This window comes from Hypanus sabinus, chromosome 9, assembly GCF_030144855.1.
Source record: "Hypanus sabinus isolate sHypSab1 chromosome 9, sHypSab1.hap1, whole genome shotgun sequence".
Classification (NCBI taxonomy): domain Eukaryota; kingdom Metazoa; phylum Chordata; class Chondrichthyes; order Myliobatiformes; family Dasyatidae; genus Hypanus; species Hypanus sabinus.
The window spans coordinates 44,398,688-44,423,693 of NC_082714.1; the positions used below are offsets into that span (position 1 = coordinate 44,398,688).

Genomic DNA, 25,006 nt, shown 5'->3' on the forward strand with positions numbered 1-25,006 from the left:
TCCAACATGTTGGTGCACAGCCTCCTCTACTGCCACAATGAGGCCGCTCTCAGATTGGAAGAGCAACACCTCATATTCAGTATGGGTAACCTCCAACCTGATGGCATGAACATTAATTTCTTCAACTTCTGGTCACTTACCCCTTCCCCTTCCCTCTTCTTCAATTCCCAACACTGGCCCTCCATGTTGCTTCTTCCTCTCATCTATCTCCTCCCACCCACCCCCCCATGCTCCTCCTCCTTCCTTTTCTCCCATGGTCCGCTCTCCTCTCCTATCAAATTCCTTCTTCTCTTGCCCTTTACATTTCCACCTATCACCCACCTTCCATCCAGCTTCTTATTTCATCCCTCCCCCATCCAACTATCTTCACTGATCACCTATCAGCTATTACATCAGACTGTGGTATATTAATTACAGCTCAGCATTTTACACAATCAGTCCCACAGTTCTGATCAAAAAGCTCCAAAATCTAAGCCTTTGTACTCTCTCTGCAATTGGATCCTCACCAGAAGGCCACAGTCTGTGTGGGTCAGAAATAACATCTCCACCTCACTGACAATCAACACTGGTGCACCTCAAGAATGTGTGCATAGCCCACTACTCTAATTTCTCTATACCCATGACTGTGAGGCTAGGCTCAGCACAAATACCATCTATAAATTTGCTGATGACACAACTATTGCTGGCAGAATTTCAGATGGTGATGAGAAGGCACACAGGAGTGAGATAGATCAAATTCTTGGAGTAGTGTCGAGCAACGACCTTGCACTTAATGTCAGTGAGACCAAAGAACTGATAGTGAATTTCAGGAAGGGTAAAGTGAGGGAAAACACACCAGTCCTCAAACGGGGATTAGAAGTGGAAAGGGTGAGCAATTTCAAATTCTTGGGCATCAAAATCACAGAGGATCTATCCTGGGCCCAACATATCAATGCAGTTACAAAGAAGGCAAGATAGCAGATATATTTCATTAAGAGTTTGAGGAAATTTGGTATGTCACCAAAGACACTCGCAAATTTTTATGGATGTACCACGGAGAGCATTGTAACTGGCTGCATCACAATCTGGTATGGCGAGGCCACTGCACAGGATCAAAATAATCTGCAGAAAGTTGTGGGTGATAGTCTCTCAGGAATTTAAAACAAGTTCAAAAGGCGATGCCTCAAAAAGGTGATGCCCATCACTGTGGAACCCTATCAACCAGGAAATGCCCTCTTCTCAATGCTACCATCAGGGAGAAGGTACAGGAGCACGAAGGCACACACTTAATGATTCAGGAACAGCTTCTTCCCCTCTACCATCAGATTTCTGAATGGACATTGAACTCATTAACATCACCTCACTGTTATTTACTCTTTTTGCAATAATTTAATTCTACTTTTTAAAAAAAAAAAAAAATATATATATATATATACTTTTTACTGTAATTTTCAGCCTTTATTTTTATGTATTGTAATGTACTACTACCACTGATATTAAACTGGACTCTGACTCTAATTCTGTTTATTCATTTCCATTGGTGATGTCTGTCCTGCTGAGTTCTCCAGAGTTTTGTGTGTTTTAACTAATGGAGATACAGTTGACTAACCAGTATTCATCAAGTCCGCAAAGGTTCCCGTTGTCACTGGATAATTTTCTCAAAAGATTGGCAAAATCCAAACAGAACTTACAGGACAGGATGTTATTGGATTTTTTTCAGGACAAATTCCCAGATGTTTCCTCTAGGGGGCACAACCTCACAAGAAATGCTTCCTCTTCTGCAGTAAATTTTCATTCATCTGCCAGCCATTCCTACAACTCTCCACCTTACTTGCTCCTCCAAACATCATATTACAGGGCTCATGTCAAATGTCGTTCTCTCTTGCAACACTCTAATTGCTTTTGCAGCCATTTGCAAAAGGTATTTATGTGCAGTCTCAAGAATCTGGGGAATTTAAAATCTGAGAGTTCAGAATTTCTTACAAAGAAAAGTCTGCAGAGAAATTGTGAAATTCGCAGTAAGACAATAATAGTCAGGACAGTTGCAGTTGTGGTGTATTTAATATTTTTGTAATATTTGAGTAATATATTGTTTGATTAAGATTTATTTCTTTGCTTACATAATTCATTACAAGTAATGTGTGAGAAGCACACGAATGGCATATGTCATACCAGCATATCATATATGAATGCCTCACTAAAAAATTTGGATAAAAAATAAATAGATTAGTATCCCTGGCTCCTGTGTTTTTCTTTCAATTCATTTCTGGAGTTACAAAGTGTAACAGTGGTGATGAGGCAGTTCTAAAATGAACTCGAGACAACCTGTTGAAGTGCAGCTCGTTTTTCTTCGGAAGGGGAGAGAGAGACGTTGCATTTAAAAGATAAAGCAAAATATGGATGAGATTAATAAGCAATGAGTATGACCACAGATTCATAAGCAGTAATTATCAAGTGATAATTATAATAAACAACAAAAAACAGAAATGGCTGGCTACATCAGAAAGATGGACATGTTCAATTGCAGAACAGATAACCTGATGAAATATAAGGAATGAATTGAGCAGTAACTTGAAGCAAATGAAACTGCCAACGATTTTGACCAAATGATCAAGTAACCTATGTGGTATTTAGTGGGACTGTGGGAGGAAAGTGCAACGCCTGGGAAATGCATTCCATTAGAGGACATACAGAGACTGCTTCCAGAATTGTACTGGAATTCAACTCCAAACTCCAGAAAAGTTCCTAGCTGTGGCAGCATCACGCTAACCGCAACACTACCATGGTACCCGATGCAGGAACATTTAGAAACAAAGCCATTGTTGATTGCAGAATGCTTTAGGCTTCATAAACGGAATCAAAAGGGGGTTGGTCCATTTCAGCCGAATTGAAGACATTTTCCAAGCATTGTCCATTCAGTGATGGGCTTAATGATGCACTGAGAAGTTGTGAAGTTTGTGAAATCTTAAAGAAAACATTCAAAAATGGCTCCTAACTGAAGCAGAACTTACTTTTAAAAGAGCAGTTGAAATCACTGTACTAATCGAAATAACAATGGAGTTGCATTCAGGTGTGAAAGTGAGTGTGAACAAATTTTCAACATCTAAACAGAAACCTGCCTGGTGAAGAAATTGTGTTACCATTGTGGTGGGGGCTCACATAGAGATTTAAAGGTGAAAACTGCAGAATGTGCAGCTCATATAAAAAGCAAACCAGACAAATAGATGGGCTGCAGATGACAAAAATAGATGAGACTTCCCCATAACCGTTTTCCTAAAACTCAGCACCCCTTTGCACAATGGGGATGCCGGGGACGGAAGAGATTACAGCCTGATGTGAAACGTACACAAGGCAAATCTCTATTTTCTTTACCAAGTTCAAAGTATCATTAGCTGCCTTGAAGTCTCGATTAACTTTAACATCTCTATTGTGAATGGCAATTGACCTTGCTTGTAAGGAATTCAACCATATGCAATTCACAATGATCAATATTTGTAACTGATCAGCCGATTCTGTATAAAAGCATCAGTTTTTTTGTTTAGACTTCAGAAGAGTGTGGGTGAGAGGGGCCATGCTGTTCTCCTTGTGCACAACTAAAATAATAGAATGCCTGAGTCATAAGAGTGCCTGTTTTCTGGGCATGGTTATTTGAGTATTTTATTTTATTATCTATGATGACACAATCCTTGAGTAACTTTTGTGAAAGGGTAGTAAAATATGTACAACATCATGTTGCTAGATTAGCAGCAATGTTGCTGGCTGTCAAAAGGGTCGGATTTATCTCTGCTGACATTAATAGTATCCTGGAACAAGGGAATTCGCTGGATTCTGTAGGAAATACACCTTCCAGAAAAAAAATTACTGCTCTCTCCTGCTGGCTGTGTCTGTTCACGGGAGGTGGATGAAGTTGTTTGCTGACTTGTAGTACTTTACTGCCTTTCATAGCCTTAGGCCAAAGTGCTTCACAGTTGAAGTGCAGTTGCTGAAGTTGGCTAGCCGCTGGTTCCTTTGCATCAAGGGGCAGTAAACTCACATGCTCCTCATGCATCAGCGGGAATGTGAGGTGGTGTCACTGGAGGAGATGAACATTAGTGATTATCCTCAGCCCACGATCCTGACCCAACATGCGTGGTGCCTGCATGGTCTTTTCCAAATGTGGATACCTGAGTGATCTCACCTTCTGCACCCTAGAGGCAGCCCCCAAGGCAGGGCAGGCTCTGACTGGTGGCTAGGCCTGCCTCTGGAACAAACTTGGACAGATGCTTTAGAACTGTTATTAAATGCTCCTTTTGGGGTCATTTAAAAGCAGGACAAACAAAACAGTTATTAAATAACTTTTTGAAAAAATAATTTCTGCATAAAATGCAAACAATCATTTTTTCCTTCTGTATTATGTATTGCATTGAACTGCTGCTGCTAAGTTAACAAGATTCAGATATATTTTGATTCTGACCCCTCTCTACCTTTTGCGTAGGGTCAATGGTGAATAGCATTGCCATTCATATGCCAGCCCTCCTTTGGGTAAAACAAAGGGCATGATGTGAACTTCCTCCTGAGTTCACTCCTCACTCAGTCTCCGCTCCATCACTGGGCTCAAGGACATGTCCAGCAGGATATGACGCCAGAAGTGCCGGGATCTGATATCCTGCTCATCCTGGAATTCCACACTTGGCTGGAATTTCCACGGTACAACAGGTGCATGAACAGACGAGCCGGGGTAGCAAAATAATTAGGCTTCTAGTGACCACAACAGAGGAAACTAAAGGTCTATTGCAGGGAGGTACTAACAGCCTGAGGACTGAGTTGCCTTGAAGATTGTGAGTGATCCCAAGGAGGTACAAAAGGACGAGAAGAATACCAAACCATCCTTCAATGTGGAGATGAATGGGCTGGATCAGCCTATTGTTGTACCTGTCCATCAGTTGCTTAAAGCTGTTGCCACTTTGAGTGGTAAATTTTTAAGATTTATCGTTGGTTAAACAGTTGCCCATTTGATTCAAACACCCATGTCATTTATCAGAGGTGGCAGGAGGCACCATTATTATAATAACAGCTGAGGCCTGTTTAAAGCTGTTGCCATGGTGACTTTCTGGGTTCTGCATAATCAAGGGTCAAGCCTATTTGCATGGGACAAAAGTTAGACCCACATTTTTTCTGAATTTTTTTCTGAATAAATTCTGAAGTAATTTTTTTTTCCAAAAGCATATATAACATAACAGCACCAAAATATAGATAATCCAAATGAGGAAACAGCCAATAGTACACTTGTTGCTGTAAATAAGGAGGCTTTAATAAGAAGATTCTTAGTATTGCTTTGATATGCAATATTTGGAAGCAGTTCATGTAGAGTTTTTTTAGATAGTTAATGAAGTGATTACCCTTGGTAAAAAAATAGTTATTAACAGAAGGGATTCTGCAGATACTGGAAATTCAGAGTAACACATTAAACATGCTGGAGAAACTCAGTAGGTCATGAAGGGTTCTGATTTTTTAAAACTTATTTAGAATAGGCCATTCTGACCCTTTGAGACTGCTGCCCAGCAACCCCTGATTTAATCCTAACCTAATCATGGAACAATTTACAATGGCCAATCAACCTATTAACCAGTATGTCTTTGGACTGTGGGAGGAAACCAGAGCACCTGGAGAAAGCCACCATTCCATGGGGAGGATGTACAGATTCCTTAGAGGCATTGCCGGGATCGAACTCTGAACTCTGATGCATTGCACTAGCCACTACACTACCGTGGCAGCCTGAGACGGGTCTCAGCCAGAAACCGTGACTATTTATTCCTCTCCTTAGATGCTATCTGATCTGTTGAGTTCCTCCAGCATTTTCTGTGTGTGTGTGTGTGTGTGTGTGTGTGTGTGTGTGTGTGTGTGTGTGTGTATGTGTGTAGCACATAGTTATTATTTTATTCTTGTGTTCAAAGTACAAAGTACATTTTATTATCTAAGTATACTTAAAATGACCTTGAGGTTTGTTTCCCTACAGGCAGCCATGAAACAAAGAAACCCAATAGAGCCCATCAAAAACAAGACTGTCAAACACCCAATGTGCAGAAAGAGGAGAAAAACCAAATAATGCAAACAATGAAGCAGTGAAGAGCATTCAGAACCGAAGTTCACAACTGCAGGCATCACAGCCATTGATTCAGCAGTCCACTTGTTGCAGGTCACAGTGAACCTATCTATGCATCTCCCAAGAACAATTCCTCAATGAAAACTGTCTTCTGGCAAGAATCATACCAGTTAACAAAACTCGGGAAAACTTGGATGATCCATGCAGAATTTACATTCGATAGACTCTTAATTTAGCAATTCCCTCTTCCAACTCTTTCAACTGATGGTTTGCATGGGATTTACAGGAAAAGTAGGATCAATACACAAGACAGATTAAGCTAGGGATGGGTGGTTGGTATGGCTTCATTTAACTGTATATCATCAGGCAAGCAAATAGATTGAGAGTAGGGATGGAATTTTGGAAGTGGAGGCAACCAAGAGAGATGAGTGGGGCAGGGGATTATGAATCTGCATCATTAGACACTACTGAGTCCTTTAGGAACAAGGACATAATGTGGATCTCGAGGAATCTTTTGCTCCTCTTCACTAGCTGGAAGTGACCAGGACACTTCCTTCATTCTTTCGGTACTGCCTGTCTGAATCTATCGCTAGGGTACTAGAGATGCAAGGTACTCTCTGATCTAAGCTAAAATATCTGAGGTTTTATCAATAGTTTCATTAAGCCATGACCTTTGCTTGCTGACAGACCACTGCCATTATATTGTAGCAGCCGCACAGAGGGGTTAACTAAGTAAAGTAGATAATTCTGTATTTTTAGAATTGCAACAAATTTATGAATGCACTGAAATAACATAAACTGTACATATATAAAAATGGTAGCAGGTCTGGGTAAGCATGTGGCCGAGGAGCGGGAGAGCAACAGGGATCACAGCGGGTGGGGGGGGGGGCAGTGAGGGAACGTTTCACTGAACTCCCGTCGAGGAGAATATTTAAACTTCTTCAGGGTAGGCGTCCCTGGAAGAGACTTCACAGTGTAGTAATCAAATCACAAAAAAAACATCTTTTCTTCTCATCTCCACATCTTTTTTTTTTGCAGTCCTGCCAAAGGGTTTCGTCCTGAAACTTTTTTCTATAGATGCTGCCTGGCCTGCTGAATTCCTCTTTTTGTGTGTTACTTGGATTTCCAGCATTTGCAGATTTTCAGATTTGCAGATATATAGGTTTATTATCTATAACAAAACATTTAAGCCCCATATTGATTCTTTAATCTTTGGTGCAATCTGAGTTTCTAAAATAATGTTATATTGCTGCAAAACAGGCAGATCTCAAGTCATTTTTATCCAAACAGGATTATGCTGTGAACCCACACACATAAATATGAAAGGAATAGCATATGCCATGCTTAAAAATATACCATAATGCAATGAGAAACATGTAACACATCAACATACACAAACACTGAGCAACAACTATAAATCAGGTGTTTGGAATCATCCCGATCTCTTTGCAGATTTTGTTGCTGTATTAGCTTTTAGACTGGTTCTGAATATGAACTCAAGGAAAATTTCATTTCTTTATCAGACTAACTTGCAGTTGGGGTTTCACTTTCGTCGGATTCAACTCAGACTTAGTTTCATGGTGAAGTTGCTCAAGATCCAAACTTTATTGATCTCTAAAAGAAATCATTTGGATTTACATGAGTGCTTTGGAGTTTGCAATTAATTTCAGCATTGGTTTGGATATGGAAATCCATTTTGTAATCAACTATTGATGAGAATTCCTCGCACCTCACCTCACCTCACTTGCAGGTTACAAATAGATGGATGGACCACAAGAAGTGAGGGGAGTAGGCATAGAGAGCAGGGTTCTCCTGTGACAATCCTTTCACTAACAAATACACCCCTTTGTATAGACTTGAGGGGGGGGGGGGGAAATGACCTTTCAGAGGCCAGCACCAGTAAACAGGTCAGTTGTACTGTGCAGCAAAGAAAGGAAGAGAGAACTCAGGCTTTGAGATAGTGACAGGGAACCCAGTAGTAAGGGATACAATATGTGTTTCTGTGGCTGTAATTGAGATGTGTTGCCTAGTGCCAGAGTCAGGGATTCTCACTGTGTGTACAGGATATTCAAAGAGTGGAGGGTGAGAAGACAGAGGTCGTCGTCCATATAGGTACTAATAGATGATGACCTGCAAACGTTTTTTTTTGGGGGGGTGCTAGTTGGAAGTTAAAAAGCAGAACTTCCAGAGTAATAATCTCAAGTTTATTACCTGGCCCACATGTTAGTGAGGTGAGAAGTTCAATATGTGGCTAAGTTGCTGGTGCAGGATCGAGGATGAATTTAAAGCCTGGATCAGTACATTGAATTATGATGTTGTCATTACAGACACCTAACTGCATGAGGGACGAGACTGGCTGTTCACCATTCCTTGGTTTGTTGTCTTAGATGCAACAGAGAGTAGGGAGTGAAAGAGATGGAGCAGTTCACTATAGCTAAGGAAGAATACCACAGCTGTACTCAGGGAGGGCATACCAGAAGGTCATCCACAGAGGCAACTTGAGTGGAGCTCACAATTAAGAGAGGTGTAATTACATTGATGAGATTATGTTGTAGGCTTCCAATGACCACCAGGAATAGATATATAGGTAGATTATGAAAATGTATAAAAACAACGAGGTTATCATAGTGGGACTTTAACTTCCATAGTATTAATTGGAACTTCCTTAATATAAAAGATTAGATGGGGTGGGATTTCTTCAGTGTATCCAAGAGCAGTTCTTGAAATAGTATGTGGACAGTTCAACTAGAGGAAAGAACATGCATTGTTTTGGGAAATGAGCCAGGCTGGATTACAGACCTGGTAGTAGGAGAATACTTTGGAAATAGTGATCACAGCTCATTATGTTTTAAGATATTATGAGTAACAGTAAATGCAGTTCTTGCAGAAGGCCACCAACCTGGAAAAGGTCAAATAATGGTAGGTTATAATAGGAGCTAAGGGGCATTGATTAAAAGCAGCAGCTGTGGAGCAAGTCCATATCTGACATGTGGGAATTGTTTAAAGACCAACTGATCAGAGTTCAGGCATGTTCCAAAAAGGAGTTAAGAAAAGGATGATGAGTTAAGGGAACCTTGGATGACCTGAAAGTTCCTAAATTTACTCATGAAGGAAAAGGAAGCACACATAAAGTTTAGGAAACTAAAATCAGACTTGACCCTTGTGGAACATAAAGGTAGCAGGAAAGTGTTCTAGCAAGCAAATAGGAAAGCCAGAAGAGGTCATGAAATATACTTGGCAAGCAGGGTCAATGAGAATCCCAAAGCATTTAGTATTATTATTCAGAAAAACCGGATTACTAAGGAGATGGTAGGTCCATTCAAGGAAAAAGGAGGCAGTTGTACATTTAATATGTCAGTAATATTTGTGTCATATTGTAAATATATTGTCCGATTAAGCATTCTTTCTTGTTTAAATAACTCATTATGGTTATATATATATGGAATATGTGAATGGCATACGTTACCATACCACTGTGTCATACATTTGTGCTTCACTTAAAGTAGAAGTGAAATTAAAACCCATTCTTCTGACTCCTATTTTTTTCTTGCAATTAGTTTTATGTTTTGGAGTTACAAAACATGACAGTGGCGATGAGTAAGTTTTAAATGAATACAAGATGACTACCAACATGTTGAAATCCATTGAGAAACAGTTGAGTTAAAAAAACAGTCCAGCATGTGCTTCTTCAGGAGCATAAAGAGACTGTCAAGTTAAATAATGGCAGAATGCAGACATATTCACTGGTTCATAAATAGTGAATTTATCAGGTGATACTGCAAAGAAAGCACAACACTGCCTCTACTTTGCAAAGGTTCCACATAACATCTTATACTTTGACAAATTTCTGTAGATGTGTGGTGGAGAGTATATTGACTGGCTGCATCACACCCTGATATGGAAATATCAATGCCCTGGGAAAATCCTACATAAAGTTGTAGATATTTCCCAGTCGATCACTACTGAAGCTCTCCCCACCATTGAGAACATCTACTTGAAGCATTGTTGCAGGAAAACAGCATCCATTATCAGCGACTCACGCCACCCAGGATATGCTCTCTTCTCACTGCTGCCATCAGGAAGAAGGTACAGGAGCCTTAGGACTCAAACCATTAGGTTCAGGAACAATAATTACCCCTCAACCATCAGGCTCTTAACTTCACTCAACTTTACTGGGCCCATCATTGAAATGTTCCCACAACCTATGGACTAACTTTCAAGGTCTCTTTATCTCATATTCTTGATATTTATTGCTTATTTATTTTTTTAATTATTATTTAATTTCTATTTGTATTTGCACAGTTTGTTGTCTTTTGCACACTCAGTGAACACTGAAGCTGGTGCAGTCTTTCATTGATTCTGTTATGATTATTAATCTCTTGTAGATTTATTGAATATGTCACAATAAAATGAGTCTCAGGGTTGCATATAAGTACTTCAATAATAAATTTACTTTGAAATCTGATAATAATCATAAAACATTTTATTACACAACAGATATGCAGATATTATATATGGAGTGGAGTGAGCGTTATTTAAAATCAAATGAAATTGCCAAAGAGAAATGACTACCAGTTTAGCTGAGTGCATTGGATTTAAAGGAATACAGTTTACTTCAAAATTTAACTGCTCCGACAAACCAGCCGAAATTAGCTTTGCTGATATCGTGAAAGCAATGCAGGAATATTTGGAACCAAAACCATTGTTGATTGCAGAACGCTTTAGGTTTCAGAAGCAGAATCAAGGGGAAGGGAAGTCCACTTCAGCATATGTAGCTCAATTGAAGAGATTGTCTGAGCATTGTCAGTTCAATAATGAGCTTAATGATGTACTGAGAGATCTTTGTTTTATGGAATCTTACAAGAAAGAATACAACACTAAAGCACAACTTACATTTAAAAGAGTAGATAAAAGAGTTGTATCAATGGAAACAACAGATAGAGGGGGAATTGAGTTGCAGTTAGGATTGAAAATGAGTGTGAACAAAATTGCAGTGTCAAAAAATAAAGCAGCCTGGCTGAACAAGTTGTGTTACCATCGTGGCAGGGGCTCACATCCGCCAGACCAATGCGGGTATAAAGGTGAAACTTGCAGAATATGAAACAAAGTAGGACACAACCACCATTTTTGGGCAGGCAAAAATGAATGGACCTCACAGGAAAGAGAGAAAGTTAAAAAGTCAAGTTGCAGTTTCAAAGAGAGCACTAATCTTCTTGCTGTTGATGAAAAATCTGATAACGAGGAGAGTGACACTGAACGAAGTGGCCTTGAGATTTACCCTGTGAAAATTAATATGAGACAAGCAATATGACTTAAACCAGAAGAGAACATCTAAGAACTCAAAATGGAATTGGATACTGTCTCAGCTGTGTTAGTCATTCCACATAATGAGATTAAATGGCACTTCAAAGATACTAAGCTGAAGCCTGCGGATATACAACCAAGAACTTATACTGGAGAAAAGATAACTTGTGGGATTGACGTATGTAATAGTGAAATACAATAACCATCAACCCACGCTGGGCTTGTATGAGGTAAAAATAGAAGCACCAGCATAGTGGCTAATAACAACAAATTGATTGGAGATCTGTCCACCACATCCCCTGTAATAAAGTCAAATTATTGTGAATTAAGAAAGCTACTGGACAGTCACATCTGTCTCCATGCCACATACCATAAACTGTTTTCTAACAGTTTTGGTAGGCAACATAACTGAGAAAGCTTTTGATATGTTCTCAGGTAGTTACTTGCGAAATGTGGCTAATTGGTTTTGAACTGGAAGAGAGTTCAAGGAACTTCAAGAAAGTTGCAAGCATTCAACTTTTGTGAGTGTAAATAACCAGAATCTACTCTGCATGCATTAAGGTTATTTCATGAGCTTCAAGTGGGAGACACTTGTAAAAGTAGATGCAAAGACCAAAGCCCAGCTGGATGATGGAAAGCCAAAAGGAAAGAAGTTATTAGAGATATGAAAACAGTGTATTTGTCAGATGATGTTGTAGATAAGGATACCAAGAGGAGAGATCATATCATAAAGGGAGCAATAGAAGGATTAATAAGGAAATACTCCAGTGAACTAAATGAATCTTGCCAAGATCAAGATGTACATCCTAGAAAGAAGATAAAGGAAAAGCAAGAGGAGGACATAATTACTATGGAAATGGAAGAAGATAAAGGAGACCTAATTTCTCAAGAAATTAGCAAATTCAGAGTTACTAACAAGAAACTAGAAGTAAAGGGTAGGCGAGAAAAAGAAAGATCAGAAGTTGAAAAGCAGAGGAGAGAAAGAGAAAATCCTGAAAGGGAAGAGGAATGTGAAAAAGAAAAAGAGTGGGATAAAGAGAGAGTAAGAATCTGGGGCTGGGAGAGTAGCACGGATTGAAAGAGATCCAGAGAGAAAAGCCATGAAAAGGAGAAGAAAGGTGCCCACAGCAGTCAACTCCTACAACTATCACAGAGAAGACCCCAGAACCTGAGATTGTTTCACAGAGTGATCCCCCTCCTCAGGAAAGACATTATCCTACAAGTGTAAGAAAGCCTCCACAACGATTAAATCTTTAGGCATGAATGGGCCAATTTGAAATTTACTATGCTGAGGATGAAAATGAGTTGAGATGTATTCTGTACTGAGTTGGAGTTTATAGCTTACCAGGGAGGAGTGTTGTGTATCTAACATTGCAGTAGTAATTAATATTATAAGTATAGTGTTTGATTAATCATTCTTTAAGTAATGCATTATGGTTATATGTACGAAATATGTGAATGGCACACACCATCATTCATTTGTCATTCATTTGTGCCTCACTTAAAGTAAAAATGAAACTAAGACTCATTCTCCTGGGCTCCTATTTTTTCTTTTTGGAGTTACAAAACATAAGAGGGAATTTGTGCTTGGAACAGATTAAATGGCAGAGCTACGAAATGAGTGCTTTGCATCCTTTCTAATCAAAGAGGCAACCAAGAGGATAGTGAGAACAGCCTGGGCCACTGTGCTGGGGTATTTTGAGATTAAGGAGGTGGTAGTATTGGCTCTTCTGTATAGGATTAAGATCCCTAGGGCCTAAAGGCATTTATCCCAGCACGTTGAATTAAGCAAGTGAGGAGATTTCTGGGGCTTTGACAAAGAAGCTTGTGTCCTCAATTGCAGCAGGCAAGATCCTGGAATGTTGGAGAGTAGCAATGTTGTGCCTTAGCTCAGGAAAGTAAATAGGAATAATCCACGTAACTATGGGCCAGTAGTGAACTTCCCGTCAGAGGTAGGGAAGTTATTGGAGAGGATACTGAGGAATGGGACGAATGCACATTTGGAAAGGTAGGCTCTGGTTAGGGATGGTCTTGTGTAGGGTAGGCCATGTCTAACAAACTTGATTGAGTTTTTTGAGGAGGTTTCAAAGGGTGCTTGATGAGGGTAGAGCAGTGGGTGGTATCAACATGGACTCTTGTAAGGCATTTGCTAAAGTCCCTCATGTAAGTTGATTCAAAATGTAAAAGTACATGAGATCCAGAGTGAACATGAGGAAATCTGCAGATGCTGGAAATTCAAGCAACACACACAAAATGCTGGTGGAACACAGCAGGCCAGGCAGCATCTATGGGAAGAAGTACTGTCGACATTTTGGGCCTAGATCCTTCGTCAGGACTATCTGAAAGAAGAGATAGTAAGAGATTTGAAAGTGGGATGGGGAGGGGGAAATGTGAAATGATAGGAGAAGGCAAGGGGGGAGGGATGAAGCTAAGAGCTGGGAAGTTGATTGGCAAAAGGGATACAGAGCTGGAGAAGGGAAAGTGTCATGGGACCTCCTGTGTCATGGGCCTCCCACCTAGGGAGAAAGAAAGGGGAGTGGAGCACCAGAGGGAGATGAAGAACAGGCAAAGAGTGATTGTGAGAGGGGCAGAGAGAGAAGGGGGGGGGGGGGGGATAAATAAATAAATAAAGGATGGGGTAAGAAGGGGAGGAGGGGCATTAATGGAAGTTAGAGAAATCAATGTTCATGCCATCAGGTTGGAGGCTAACACCTTATATTCTGTCTGGGTAGCCTCCGATCTGATGGCATGAACATTGATTTCTCCAACCTGTTAATACCCCTCCCCCCTTCTTACCCCATCATTTATTTATCCATTCATTCATTCATCCATCCATCCTATCTATCTATCTATCTATCTATCTATTTATTTATTCATTCATTCATTATTTTCCTCCCCTTTTTTTTCTCTCTCTGCCCCTTTCACAATCACTCCTTGCCTGCTCTCCATCTCCCTCTGGTGCTCCCCTCCCCCTTTCTTTCTCCCTAGGCCTCCTGTCCCATGATCCTCTCCCCTCTCCAGCTCTGTATCCATTTTGCCAATCAATTTTCCAGCTCTTAGCTTAATCCCTCCCCCTCCTGTCTTCTCCTACCATTTCGGATCTCCTCCTCCTCCTCCCACTTTCAAATCTCTTACTATCTCTTCTTTCAGTTAGTCCTGACGAAGGGTCTCGGACCAAAACGTTGACAGTGCTTCTTCCTATAGATGCTGCCTGGCCTGTTGCATTCCACCAGCATTTTGTGTGTGCTGCTTGAGATCCAGAGTGAATTCATAATTGGCTTGCCCACTGAATACAGAGAATAGGGTTGGAAGGTTGTAATTCTGGCAGGAGGCCTGTGATTCAAAATGATCAGTGGTGGAATGTCTGTTGTTTATGATTTGAATAAAAATGTAGATGGGTTGATCAGCAGGTTTGTGGATGACATCAAGATTGGTGGAATTGTAGACAGTATAAAGGAGTGAGAGAAATGGTTAGGGAAGTGACAGCTGGAGTTTAATCTGGGCAAATGACCCGTGTGGCACTTTGGAAGGTCAAATGGAAGGAGAAAGTATACAGTTAATGGCAGACACCTTAACAGCATTGAGAAAAGAGGGATGTAGGTCCATAATTCACTGAAAGTGGATATGCAAGCGGATAAGGTGATGAAGAAGACATATGGCACACTTGCCTTCATTGGGAGGAATGTTGAGTATCAGGGCCATGCTGCAGCTATATAAAGTTAGTCAGACCACACGTGGAGCATTGTGTGGTATTCTGATCACTCCATTATATGAAGTAAGTGAAGATAGTAAAAAAGGTGCTTAATAAATTTATCAAATGCTGCCTGGATTAGAACATGAGCTATAAAGACAGATTGGATAAACTTGGGTTGGACTGCCTAGAGTGTCAGAGGCCAAGGGAAGACCTGGTAGCAGTTTTCAAACTATGAAGGACACAGATAAGTTAGTCAGAATCTGTTTAAAGGGTAAAAATGTCAAACAACAAGAGGACAAGGTTAGATGGGGGCAGTTTAAAGGCAATGTAAGGGCCACGTTTTTTATGCAGAGTGGTTGGAACCCAGAATAGGTTTCCAGGGGTAATGGTAAAATCTAGAAATTTGATAGAATTTAATTAGGTATACACATGAATGATACACAGGGGTGTATGCTCAATATAAATTGTCATCCCAGTCAGCACAACATCATAGTCTATATGTTCAACCAAATACCTCACAGTTTCTCAAAGTAGAATTGCCATCCTTGCCATCAATTTTAATATTTTCTTGAATGCTTTGAAATAACTTATCTTTTATATGCAATTTAAAGACCAATGACCATTTTACATGGCCACACACACTACCCCTCTCTACTTGCAATTACAATACCAACATACGCAGATACAGATAGAATAACATGGTCCATATATGTAAAGGTCCATAATATAAAGTTTATATATCATTCAAATTTTACCAACAGTCAGGATTGAAGTAATTGTTGATTGGGGAAAGGTGATATGTTGGAAATTACCTATGGCTGTGGGAGTAGTGGTTTAAATTAGGAGTTCAGTTACAACAATGTCCTGTAGCTTTAAACAGGTCTTGACATCTGCAAATTGGTAAAGTAGATCTATAATTATTGCAATAGCGATAAATTATGTGGAATTCCTTGGCTTCTAGTCTAGTAATAACCCACTTGGGGATTAGTAATTTTAATGTTAATAGTTAACTATAATCTATATATGGCAGCCACTCTGTAGTCATGTCTGTGGCAGTGATTGAGCGGACTCCAAGCGTGTGTCTAGCTCTGATAAGATTTGAATGTCTCTGACTCACCGTAGTGTTCCACAGGGCGTATACCAACTCGATCTCACTTTAGTGAAGTTTAATTAAACTGTGTGCTGCCGTGATTGCAGCCTGATAACACAACACCTGCCAGCTCTGATAGCACCTTTACACCTGCCCAACCAAGCATTTCTGACCCTTTTATATCAAACTCTTGAGATAACAAACATCAGCAGCGAGCTGAAGCATTGATAACGCTGGGGCACCTGCAGCAGATTATGAATGTGCTCTAAAAAGTACAATAACATTTTTATTGCCCCGGCTCACTGCAGTGTAACAGAGATTAGATGAACAAGCTGAATTGGAACTTTTGAAAAGAAGCAACACAGTGCATTCAAAGTTCCTGTTGTTAAGGCTATTTCTTTCATGTTCCCTGTTAGCCACAGGTGCTGCATGTCAGTTCAGGCTCACTCAGCTAGTCCGGTAACACAACCACTGCACTAATGCCCCTGTGTATTTAGTTGCCTGGCCTATGTTTTAATGGTAAAGATGCTGATCTTCATTTAGGGTATTTCTGGTAATTGTCCTAAAATTCTATCGCATAGAGTCACTCTACTCCCCTTCACCCAAGTTAGTCCAAAAGAACAGCTATATTTATAGACTCTGGAAGAACAAGGAGGTAGATATTTTTAAATGATGTTTGGGGTATCTGCAATCTGACTGTAAATAAGCACACATTAACTTAAAGAAACTCTTCAATAGGCACATAGATGATTGAAAAAATGGAGGGCTATATACCGTGGGAGGGAAGGGCTGTATTGATCTTAGAGTAGGCTAGAAGATTGGCACAATATCATGGGCTGAAGGGCCTGCACTGTGCTATAATATGTTCTAATACCATGTTGGTTTATGGAATAATAGTGGAGATAAAGCTATCTGGCATGACTTCAGACATGTAATGCTGTCTCATTTCCAAGAGTAGTTGATGTGAAACTACTTCATTACATTTACAGAAGAGAGAGAGAGAGAGAGAGAGACAAGTGTGTGTGTGTGTGTATGTATTTGGGTATAGAAGACAATGGTTTATTAATTATGGATTCACTTTACAAATTTTAGACAAATGCTGTACTTAGCAGCACATTTAAGAACCAACTGGACCACCATGTATTAGATACACACCTTGGTTTTTCCTAGATATTTAACCCTGACACCCTTTAAAATATTTTGCCATACAGTATATCTAAACCATAGCATTTTCTTACTCTTAAAGCTCCCCTTCTGAAACAATGCTTTTGTCCAAACTCTCAGGGATTTCCAGACTTTACACCCAATTAATTTTTTGACCATAGCTCATTGTGCTCATGTGCACAAACAACAAATGGGATGAAAAATCAATTTATGCATTTGGTGGAGTTAATTGATGAACCAATACTGACCAAGTCACTAAATGAACTCTCTGATCTTTGCCATTTATGACATGGAGTCTTTCTGTCTAGTCAATCAAGCTAACAACTTAGTTTAATGGATTAGACCTTCACCAACACTGGATTCCCTGAATTCCCCCTCTAGACATCAAACTATAATAGTGTCAAGACCTGAAGTCATTGTTATATCTACAGCCTCCGGTTCAGAGACAAGAATGCTATGCACTGTACTGTTATGGCTATAGTAAGACCATTACAAATTGCTACTGAACACAACATGACTGCAAAATTGGGCTTGTGTTCAAAACTGTCCTTGACATTGTGAGCGTCTATTCTTACTGTCGTGCTGAGGAAGTTTTCTCAATTGGAATGTGTCAAACAACACGCCTGTTTGACAGCAATCTGACACAGTCATTCATTAAATATTTTGTTCCTCAGATATGGCTAAATGGAAGCCATCATGTATCCTGGTTATGGGTTGTTACTTTAAGTCATCATCCAGAGATCAGAAAGCGATGTTTCCTGTCGTGAGTTACCCCTTCCCACCACGTACCAAGAGTAGCTGCCTTTTGTGGATCTGCTAGTGTCAGCATGCTGCCTGAAGCTACTGAAATTCAAAATGACAAAACTCTGATGTGACAGGGCCTTACGTAAAATGAGTAGTCAGCCAAGAACATTGATCGGTGGATCAGGATCAGGGCCTGAATGGCCCATTCCTGCTGCTATATTCTACATTTCATTAGGAGTTTAATGAGATTTGACATGCCACCAAAGACCATTTAGAGCATCTTGAGTGGTTGCATCATCACCTGTTATAGAGCATCCAAAGCACAGAATCAAGAGAGGCTGCAGAGGGCTATAGACTCAGCCAGATCATCATAGGCACAAGCCTCCCACTGTTGAGAACATTTTCAAAAGTTTGAGTTGGTAGTAAGGAAGGCAAACACAGTGTTAGCATTCATTTCGAAAGGACTAGAATATAAAAGTAATGATGTAATCCTGCAGCTTTATATGGCATTGGTCAGACCACACTTGGACAGTTGTGAGCAATTTTGGGCCCGTATCTAAGAAAGGATGTGTTGGTATTGGACAGCGTCCAAAGAATGTTTATGAGAAAGATCCCAGGAATAAAAGGGTTGGTGATGAGCAGCACTTAATGGCTGTGAGCCAATACTCTCTGAGGTTAGAAGAATGAGGTGGGATCTCATTGAATCCTACCAAACATTGAAAGGCCAAGATGGAGTGGATATGGAGGGGCCAGAGTCCAAGGTGTCAGTTCACGGCTCAGTGAGATTTACTCACCTTTGCACTGAAGTGAGGCTGTGGCCCAGCTGCAGTGATGATTAATTTCCTTGTATGGGCTCACTCGCATGAAACTTAGTCCTGAATGTTATTAGTTTACATTTTTGTTTGCACAATTTAATCTTTTTTTCACTTTGGGTGTTTGATGGTCTTTCTTAATGGGTTATATTGTGTTTATTTTTTTTTGTGTGTGGTTGTCTGTAAAGAGACAAATCTCAAGTTTCTATATAATATACATACTTTGATAATAAATGTAATTTGAATTTTGAAATTTAGGAACAGCTTGTTCCCATTTGCCATCAGATTTCTGAACAGCAATGAACCAATGAACACCACCTTGTTATTCCCCTTTTGCACTATTTAGTTATATTTCTATTGTAACTTATGTATAGTGATTTTTACATTTTGCATTGTACTGCTGCCACAAAACAACAAATTTCATGACCTATATCAGCGATAAAAGCCAGATTCCGACGCCGTCATGTATGTGACTGAACAAGCCCTGCACAAAATAAAGCTGGCCACTGGGCTAGCCACGCTCACAGTTTTGACAGCTGGTAAAGAGTTAGTTGGATGCTGCCCCCTAGAAGCACTGACTTTTAAGACCGTAGCTGAATTAAGCCACTTGGCTTTAGAAACTTTTGAAAACTATTAAAAACCATTGAAAAGACTAAAATAAAATGACCACTAGAAACGTTAAAGAAAAGTCACATATTTTCAAAAATACATCAGTTCAAAAAAAAGGAAACTATATCAAAACTATCCTTGAATGGATGTCCACCATGAAATTAGTGTAGTTGTTGCTCTTCTGCAGGGTCTAAGCTGACAGTTCAGTGTGCTTCAGATTTCTGATTAGCCCATGAACACCACCTCATTATTTGTCTTTTGCACCATATAAATGTTCTTGTAGTTTATTCTCTGTCTGTAATTCTCTCTCTTGCTCTGTACTGCTGTTGTAGAACAATAAATTTGATGACGTACTGTATATCAGTAATAATAAACCTGATTCTGATTCTGCATTGCCATTGAGGATTGCATAGGTTCACTTTCAACTGCTGAAAAGCATGAGGCAGAGCACAGCCAGGGAACTCTGCCAACAATTTTGGGACTTTGCACGAAACCATTGACAACTCCCAGTAGGCTCTGGTCTATTTTCCAGACTGTCAGCCAACAGCAAATGGAGAAAATGAGACCTTCCAAAGAAGAGGTTAAACTGAACTCTGATTGCACTATAAGGTAAGGTAAAATAGCCTGTGGCGTTGCTTGAGGAAGGGCTGGAGAATTTCCCAGTGTCTGAGAAAACATTCCCCCCAAAAACAAAATCAGTAAAACCAGGATTAAGTGTCCCTAATGTACCTTCCTCTACCATCACCCTGACAGTGTGTTCCATGCACTTACCACTCTGTGGAGAAAATTTACTTCTGACAGCCTCACCAAAGTTACATCCCCCTCGTACTGCAATTTCCACCCCGGGGAAAAGTCTCTGTCTACCCACTTTATCGATGCCTTTTATGATTTAATACGCCTCTATCAAGTCACCTCTCATCCTCCATAGTTCCAAACAGAAAAACTATAGCTCACCCAAGCCATCCTCATGCTCCCTAATCTAGGCAGCATTCTGCTAAATCTCCTTTCACCCTCTCGAAAGCTTCCATATCCTTCCCATTTTGAAGGGACCAGAAAAGAACACAATATTCTAAGTGTGTTCTAACCAGTGTTTTATAGAATTGCAACATTATCTCATGATTCCTGAACTCAATCTACTAACTAATGAAGGCCAACACACCATACACCTTCTTAAATACCCTAAAAACTTGAGCAGCAACTTTGAGGTATCTCTGGATGTAGACCATGAGATTCCTCTGTTCCTTTAATTCTGTATTCTGCCTTCAAGTTCGATATTCCAAAGTGAATTAATTCACACTTTTCCGAATTGAACGCCATCTGCCACTTTGGACAGATCTGCATTCTACAATGTTCCATTGTAGACATTGTAGACCTTCTACACTATCCAAAACACCGCCAACATCATGATGTATGTAAGTTGCATCATCTGCAAACTTACTAGCCCACCCTTCCATTTCCTCAGTTAAGTCTTCATTCACAAAGTGAAGGGGTCCCAGAATAGATCGCTACAGGATCCTACTGGTTACCAACTTCCAGGCAGAACATTTTCCACCTACCACCATCCTCAGCTTCTGCAGGCAAGCCAATTTTGAATCCAAAAAGCCAGGTTTCATGAAATGCCATGCCACCTGACTTTCTAAATGAGCCTATCACAGGGGAACCTTGTCAAATGCCTTACTGAATTCCATATACACCACATCCACTGATCTGTCTTCATCAGTTTGTTTTGTCACTTCCTCACGGAATTCAGTAAGGATCATGAGGCATAACTTATACCTCACAAAGCCATGCTGACTATCCCTAATCTAACTGCTTCTCCAGATGTTCATAAAGTCTGCCTCTAAGAATCCTGTCAAGTAGTTTTCCCACAACTGATTTAAGACTCACAGGTCTACAATTCTCAGGGGGTTATCCCTATTACCTTTCTTGAACAAAGGAATAACATTTGTCACCTGAAATCTTTTGGTACTACTCCTGTGGTCAGTATGGACACAAACATCATCACCAAAGTGCCCCAATCTTTACCCTCATTTCCCGTAGTAACCTGGCGTATATTCTGTCCAGGCCTGGGGAGTGATCAAAAGTTCCAGCATAACCTCTGCCTTAATATCGACATGTTCCAGCAGATCAGCTTGTTCTACACTGTCCTCACTTTCATCAAGGACCCTCTCACTGGTGAAAACTTGAGCAAAGTTAATTAAGGGCCTCTCCTACCTCCCCAATTCCAGGCTCATTTTTCCTCTTTTATCTATGATCAGTCCCACCCTCATTCTAGTCATCCTGTTCTTCACATATGTGTAGAATGCCTTGTGGTTTTCCTTAATCCTACTTGCCAAAGTCTTCTCATGTCCTCTTCTTGCACTGCTAAGGCCATTCTTCAGCTCCTTCTTCACTACCCTGTAATTCTCTATAGCTCTCTCTGATCCTTGCTTCTGAAATCTTTCTTCCTCTTGACTAGATATTCCATATTTTTTGTCAACCACGCTTTCATTACCCCTCCATCCTTCTCTTGCCTCAATGGGACAAACCTATCTAGAGCCTCATGCAAGTGTTACCAAAACAACCTCCACATTTTTGTACATTTTCCTGAGTACGTTCATTCCCAATTTATGTCTCCAATTTCCTGACTAATGGCATGATAATTTGTCCTTCCCCATTTAAATAACTTCTCATGCCATCTGCTCCTATTCCTCGGCTGTGATAAAGCTCAGGGAGTTCTAGTCACTCTCTCCAACTACTCTGTTGCATGACCAGTTTCATTGCATAGCATCAGATGCAGAATGACCTTTCCTCTTGTCTACACATTGTGTCAGGAATCCTTCCCAGACACATCTAACACATTGCACACCATCTAAAAAAAGGGAGTGGGGCCTCCCAGGACCTCTCTGTGGAGTGGGAGATGGTTTGTTTTATAACAACTTAGCAAGGGCCAAAAAAGATGTTAGATTTAAGCAGAACAGCCATGTGGGACCTGTTACTGATGAAGCGGACCAGGGTTAGAGTGAGAGGTTTTGACTCAACAGGCTTCAGTGAGAACAGGCAGAGGCTAAGGGTGCTGAGTTTTTTTTTAGAATAATTTATTTCATTGTAAACCACAAGTCTGAGAAATTGGAGCCAAAGGTATAGCAAGTACAGGCAGGATGAGAGTTAAGGCAGTAGAATGCTCATTGAGGAAAGTGTTTCTTGCCCCATGATTACATCTGTGGGAAGTGAACCCAATTCCCAAATTCAGCTCTTGAATTCAGGCCTTCATCAACCAAGAGACTGAGTTCAAGAGTCGTCAGGTAATGTTACAGCAATGTAAGACCTTAGTTAGACCCCACTGTGTTCATTTCTGGTCACCTCACTGCAGGAAGGATGTGGATACTGTAGAGAGAGTGCAGAGGAGATTTACAAGGACATTGCCTGGATTGGAGAGCATACCTTATGAGAATAGGTTGAGTGTACTTGGCCTTTTCTCCTGGTAGCGATGCAGGGTGAGAGGTGAGCTGATAGAGGTGTACAAAGATGATGAAAGGCATTGATCTTGTGGAAAGCCAGAGGCTTTTTCCCGGGCTGAAATGCTAACATGAGTGGGCATAGTTTTAAGGTGCCTGGAATAGGTACAAAGGGGATGTCAGAGGTAAGCTTTTCCAGACAGAGTGGTGTGTGTGTGGAATGTACTGCCAGCAATGGTGGTAGAGGTGGGTACAATAGGGTCTTTTTAATAGATCTGGAGCTTAGAAAAACAGAGGGCTATGCAGTAGGGAAATTCTAGGTAATTTCTAGAGTAGGTTACATGGTCGGCACAACATTGTGGGCTGAAGGGCCTGTAATGTGCTGTAGATTTCCATGTTTCTATAGAACTGGATGTACTCAGTACCAACTGGGAGGCTGAAAACTTCATAAATTAAGCTTTTACTTAGTTGGTCACACCCAGTATGGAGGCTTCAGATAGTAGATGAGTGACCACTAGGAGAGGTAAGGGGAGTGAGCAACCAGTGCAGTGTCCGCTTGTGATCATTCCACTCAGCTACAAACATACACCTTTGGATAATGCCAGGGGGTGGAATGACCAATCAGGGCACAGCAGCTAGGCCGGTGGCACTGTGGAGGCTCTCTAAGGCTCAGCAGGGAAGGGTAAAGACAGGCAGAGCGATGGTGGTAGGAGACTCGATAGTTAGAGGATGGACTGGAGATTCTGTTGCTGAGAAGGAGACACCAGGATGACGTGTTGCCTCCCAGGTGCGGGGCTCAAGGACACCTCTGAGCAGTGTTCCGAACCCCGTAACCGGGTCACTTACCAGCAAAGATAGAGAGGTCCGTTGAAGTCTGATGATACTATTTTTAACAGTATTTATTGATAAAGATACACAAAAATAATATCAATGCAAACATACAGATAACATACGTCCTCAATACTAAATCTAAAAGCGCGGGTATAATAATAATCAATAAGAAATAGCTCTATCGTTGTCTAGGGGGTAATGTATTGTCCGATGGAAATATAAAAGTCCCTGTTAGCTCATTCAAGCTGCAGCGTTTTGGTTTGAGAGAAGGACGGGTTTAAAACTTGCCCGATCCTTTTATGATGTCAATCCTTTGAGTCGTTGGGAGTTGTTTCCCTGTTGTTAGCTAAAAGCCGTTTTTCCGTGGTAAAGGGCACCGGTTCTGGGGCAAGTGGAACCGAACGCACGTGGCCTTCCCATCGGCTTCCGCTATTATGGGATCGCTAGCGTTTCTTCTGTTGTGTCTGAAGGGGCTGTTCCCACAGCCCCTCTTTTATCCTGACTCACAGGGTCTCAGATGTCAATCAGGTTGGGGTGAGGCAATCCCTCCCTCAACCAGCCCACTTTGCCTGAGGGCTTCCACGTAGCACAGTATTGTAATACACAAGTCCGTCTCCAAGAGACAATGGCCGTTTCCCGTAGCTTTATATTGCCGGGGGGGGGGGGGATCAAGACATTCCGCACGTCTCTCTCTCATTTCCTGGGTCTCCTGACCCAAATCAACAGTGATCTTGTGATTCTCACAAAGGAGGGGGCTACCCCGCACCCTTCGGCCCCTCAGAGCTGTGGTACATTCATAACACCCCCTTTCTTCAACGCGTTTTCACCCGCGGTGAAAATGAAGTAGTACGGAGTATTACAGGATTTTAGAATCTAACACAACACAAAAGCTTTTCCTTTTCACTACAGAGTACTGCAGTTATACGTTCAATTCAGCATCTAAACAGTTAACAATTACAGTGTCACTTCCTTTAATATCTTAACATCTTGTACCTTACTAAAGTCTTGTAGCATCAGACTTCAATTTAATAACCACCTATTTTTATTTCTTTCCATCAGCAAACAAAAACTAAGGAGTTGTGATCTTAGCTTACATGTATGCTACAAAAGTTCATGCAAATACTAATCTTTCTGTTGCTTTCAAACTTAACAGGCAGGCTTCCATGGGGTTGCCTTTATTATTCACATGCTTTGTCGAAATCCCGTAAAACCGGCTTTTGCTATTTAAAAATGGCGTCCCCATTAACCGTCGCCTCTTTT

The 25,006-nt window shown here is 40.7% G+C and overlaps 1 long non-coding RNA gene across 1 annotated transcript in view; it reads left to right on the forward strand.

Annotated features, from left to right (window-relative positions):
• The first annotated feature begins 20,006 nt into the window (after positions 1-20,006).
• Positions 20,007-25,006, forward strand: part of LOC132399333 (uncharacterized) — a 31,226-nt gene continuing 26,226 nt past the window's right edge. The window contains exon 1 of the long non-coding RNA XR_009513964.1: positions 20,007-20,087. This is a non-coding gene — a long non-coding RNA (uncharacterized LOC132399333). The remainder of the gene's footprint in view (positions 20,088-25,006) is intronic.